Source organism: Pseudophryne corroboree, chromosome 5 (genome assembly GCF_028390025.1).
Source record: "Pseudophryne corroboree isolate aPseCor3 chromosome 5, aPseCor3.hap2, whole genome shotgun sequence".
NCBI classification, from domain to species: Eukaryota; Metazoa; Chordata; class Amphibia; order Anura; family Myobatrachidae; genus Pseudophryne; species Pseudophryne corroboree.
In genome coordinates, this window is record NC_086448.1 from 519,873,431 (window position 1) to 519,878,514 (window position 5,084).

At 43.3% G+C, this 5,084-nt stretch overlaps 1 pseudogene; it reads left to right on the forward strand.

Moving 5' to 3' along the window:
• Positions 1-2,560: 2,560 nt before the first annotated feature.
• Positions 2,561-2,679, forward strand: LOC134929788 (5S ribosomal RNA; annotated as a pseudogene).
• The last annotated feature ends 2,405 nt before the right edge of the window (positions 2,680-5,084 follow it).

Here is a 5,084-nt window from a genome sequence, read left to right on the forward strand (position 1 = left end):
GCGACCGAAAGGACTGCATCTGATAAGGTGTTGCTTTCTTTTGCTGTTGGGGAATATATGGTAAAAAAAATTATTTACCTGCTGTAGCTGTGGAAACCAGGTCCGTCAGCCCATCCCCAAACAATACATCACCCTTATAGGGTAGTACTTCCATATGTTTTTTGGAATCCGCATCACCCGTCCATTGGCAAGTCCATAAGGATCTTCTCGCTGAGATAGACATGGCATTGGCCCTAGAAGCTAGCAATCCAATGTCCCTTTGAGCATCCCTCATAAATAAGACTGCGTCTTTTATATGGGCTAGAGTTAGGAATATAGTATCCTTATCCATAGTATCAAATTGATCTGTCAGCTCATCTGTCCAAGCTGCAATTGCGCTACACACCCATGCCGACGCAATCGTCGGTCTGAGCACAGCACCCGTATGAGAATAAATACCCTTTAAGGTAGTTTCTTGCCTGCGATCTGCAGGGTCCTTAAGGGCCGCTGTGTCAGGAGACGGTAGCGCCACTTCCTTGGACAAGCGCGTCAGGGCCTTGTCCATAGTGGGGGGTAATTCCCAAATCTCCCTGTCCTGCTTAGGGAAAGGGTATGCCATAAAAATTATTTTGGGGATCTGCGGTTTCTTATCCGGAGTCTCCCAAGCTTTTCCAAAGAACTCATTTAATTCATGAGATGTGGGAAAATTAATAATCTGTTTCTTTTCCTTAAACATGTGTACCCTTGTGTCGGGGACCGAGGGTTCATCCACAATATGCAACACATCCCTTATTGCCACAATCATACACTGAATAGTTTTAGTCACCCTAGGGTGCAATTTTATTTCGTCATAGTCGACACTGGAATCAGAATCCGTGTTGGTAGTAGTGTCTTGTGTTAAGGGACGCTTTTGAGACCCCGACGGGCCCTGTGAGTCGGTCTAATCTGAGGATTGACCGCCTGATGTCCCCCCTAAACCAGCCTTATCAAGCCTTTTATGTAAAGATGCCACACTTGCATGCAACGTATGCCACATGTCCATCCAATCTGGAGTCGGCACAACCGACAGGGACACACCACTCATTTGCTCCACCTCCTCCTTGGAGAAGCCTTCCGCCTCAGACATGTCGACACACACGTACCGACACCCCACACACACAGGGAGTTACCTATAAGGGGACAAAACCCCAACCAGGCCCGTAGGAGAGACGGAGAGATAGAGTATGCCAGCACACACCCAGCGCTTAAAAACACTGGAATATATGACCAGATAGCGCTGTTATATGTTTATAATTGTAATCTCCACTCACTGCGTCGCCAAAGTGCCCCCCTCCTCCTTTTTCCAACCTGTGAAGCTCAGCAGGGGAGAGAACAGGGAGCCAGCGTTTTCTCATGCAGACTCTGTGGAGAAAATGGCGCTGGTTAGTGCTGAGGATCAAGCCCCGCCCACCCGACGGCGGGCTTCGGTCCCATCATCATATACTAATAAAATGGTGGGGGTCCGCGGATTTACTGTCCCACAGCCTAATCCATCGTATTTATGGCCAAATTGAGGTTTATTGCTGCCCAGGGCGCCCCCCCCCCCTGCGCCCTGCACCCTTCAGTGCCTGCTTGTGTGTGTGTGACTGGGAGCAATGGCGCGCAGCTTACCGCTGCGCGCTTACCTCAGGAAGATCTGATGTCTTCTGCCACCTGAAGTCTTTTCCTCAATACTCACCCGGCTTCTATCTTCGGCATCTGTGAGGAGGACGGCGGCGCGGCTCCGGGACGAACCCCAGGTGAGACCTGTGTTCCGACTCCCTCTGGAGCTAATGGTGTCCAGTAGCCTAGAAGCAGTGCCCAACTTTACAAGCCAGCTCTGCTTCTCTCTCCTCGGTCCCACGATGCAGGGAGCCTGTTGCCAACAGGACTCCCTGAAAATAAAAAAACTAACAAAATTATTTTTCCACAGAAAACTCTGGAGAGCTCTCTGCAGTGCACCCATTCTCCTCTGGGCACAAGATCTAACTGAGGTCTGGAGGAGGGGCATAGAGGGAGGAGCCAGTGCACACCCATAGTCAAAGTTCTTTTTAGGTGCCCTATCTCCTGCGGAGCCCGTCTATACCCCATGGTCCTTACGGAGTCCCCAGCATCCTCTAGGATGTAAGAGAAATTACTTGTATCATTATACTGCATACCCTACTATTCACAGGGGCTTATTTCTTATCTATCATTTTCCTACACCCACTAGGGTTTGATATATTCTTTGTTATCCTATAATAATTTTTCAGTGTCCGTAACTGTTTTCTACTGTAAGGGTATAGAAATTTTGTGGATACTCACTTATATCAATATATTGTATATCTCATTGTCCAAAGGGGCTAATTTCCTACTTTTGTACTTCTTTTCCTCATAAATTCCTTTCTACCCAAAACTTTACCTTAACTTTCTTTTCTCTTTACTGAAGCTCAAAAGTTCTCTCTCATCCAAAAGAAACGCATGATTTCAGATCCTGTTGCAAGGATACACCCACCTACTAATTTTGGAAAGCAGAAGCACTCTCTTTTTTTTTCTGTGGATGAAGTGCTCTCTCATTCTGTAATATTACTGCCACACTCCACAGGTCACGCCCAATCTCATTCGATCTTGGAAGCTAATCTCTGGTAGGCCTGGCTAGTACTTGGTTAGGAGACTACCTAGGAATACCAGGTGCAGTAAACGAATACTGAAAAGCAGAAGGAAGATATCCACACTTTCTTATTCTGATGCTCTTCTACTTTACCAGTCTTTACACTTTAAGAAAAACTGTTAGTATTACTTTTTCACAGGTATTATATGGGAAATTGCATTGGTATAACACACCCTACATATAATCTGTATGGGCCAACTTCTTTTCTTCTTTATTTTATAGGAATATTTCTCCTGGCACAGGCTCACATGTAAAACCCGTGAACACTTCATGAGCTATTTTGTCCAATAAACTGCCTTTCTTTCATACCACTGCCAATTGCTGACGCAGTCAGTGACGTATAAGGCAACATTTATACATTTTTAGGCACAAGTCCGAATTCCCTTATCCAATAAATAGTACTTATCATATATTGAGTGATTTTAGGTACCCTCATGATAGTAAGTAATCTGTCAATTAGTGTTTAATTTAAGGACAGATTATACTCTATGTATTATTTTTTTATAAATTTTCACCAGGGCTTATTCAAGCTATCATATTTACTAGAATACGAAATTTGTGGAAAATTTCTCTTCTCGCTTTTTGATCTTAATAAATTGAGTACATGTTTTTTGCCAAATAATTTTATTGTAGTTATTATTAAAAGTTACATTTTATTATATCATCTTTACAATATAAAGAGTCTTTCCTTCTTCTTTGTTGAGAATATTGCTTATAACTGCCATCAGAACTTTTCCCATTCATTTCTAGAGATCAGGTATGATATACTGATGAACGGGATTCCGGCTGTCAGAATACAGACAGCGGCATTCCGACCATCAGAATACCAACAGTACCCCAAAAGGTACCATAAACCCGCCCTCCCCTGCTGGACGCGAGTGCATCCCGCTAAAGGTGCATTCGGCATCTGTACTTTGAGGCCGGGATCTCGATTGGAATTTTGATGCCATCATTATGCCGCTGGCCGGGATCCCGTCCAGCTGCATCCCATTTCTAGGGAGCAGTTTAGTGCTAAAACCATAAAATATTTTTTTTCTGCACCATTTAATAAAACATTGCCACTATTCATTAGGATGAAATGCAGGTAATGCTAATTAAGGTCATTTATTAAGCAGCTGGCTTATGTATACTGTTGTCAGTGTGATGGCTTCATTTGAAATATATTTTTATTCTACTTTAATGGGGGGGGTCCCGATCTTTGGAGTGTATTTAATTTTATTACAGTAACAGAAATTAGTGCTCCTTTGTGTAATACTCATTGGGGGTCATTCCGAGTTGTTCGCTCGCAAGCTGCTTTTAGCAGCTTTGCACACGCTAAGCCGCCGCCTACTGGGAGTGAATCTTAGCATATTACAATTGCGAACGAAAAATTAGCAGAATTGCGAATAGACACTTCTTAGCAGTTTCTGAGTAGCTCCAGACTTACTCGGCATCTGCGATCAGTTCAGTGCTTGTCGTTCCTGGTTTGACGTCACAAACACACCCAGCGTTCTCCCAGACACTCCCCCGTTTCTCCAGCCACTCCCGCGTTTTTCCCAGAAACGGTAGCGTTTTTTCACACACTCCCATAAAACGGCCTGTTTCCGCCCAGAAACACCCACTTCCTGTCAATCACATTACGATCACCAGAACGAAGAAAAAACCTTGTAATGCCGTGAGTAAAATTCCTAACTGCATAGCAAATTTACTTGGCGCAGTCGCACTGCGGACATTGCGCATGCGCATTAGCGACTATTCGCTCCGTTGCGACAAAAAAATAATGAGCGAACAACTCGGAATGACCCCCATTATGTCTTTAAGTACATAAATGGTAAGAGGCTAAAAAATTAGAATATAGGACATTTAAAAAGCGAACTGGGATTCCTGTTAAATTACGACAAAAAAAAAAAAAAAAAAAAGCTAAAATATTGAACACATTTTTCTCATCAGTGTTTACTAGAGAGGACCAGATTGTGGGATCAGTGAGTAACAATAACAATAGTATTGATAAAGACCCACTGCTTAATACTTATCTGTCTGAGGAAGTAGTCCGTGAACGATTAAAAAAAAATCAAGACTAATAAATCACCTGGTCCAGATGGCCTACATCCTAGGGTTCTGATGGAGCTAAATGCTGAAATAGAAAGGCAACTGTATCTGATTTTCACTGAGTCATTTAGATCAGACATGGTACCAAAGGACTGGCGTATAGCGGATGTAGTCCCAATATTTAAAAAGGGTATTAAACTTCAGCATGGTAACTATAGACCAGTTAGGCTGACATCGATAGCGGGGAAACTATTGCAAAGTATACTAAGGGACAGCATACAGGATTACTTGGAGAACACCCATGCTATTAATAAGAACCAACATGGTTTTGTGAGAAATAGGTCATGCCAAACTAATTTGATTAGCTTTTATGAGATAGTAAGCGACAATCTCGACCAGGGTAACGCAA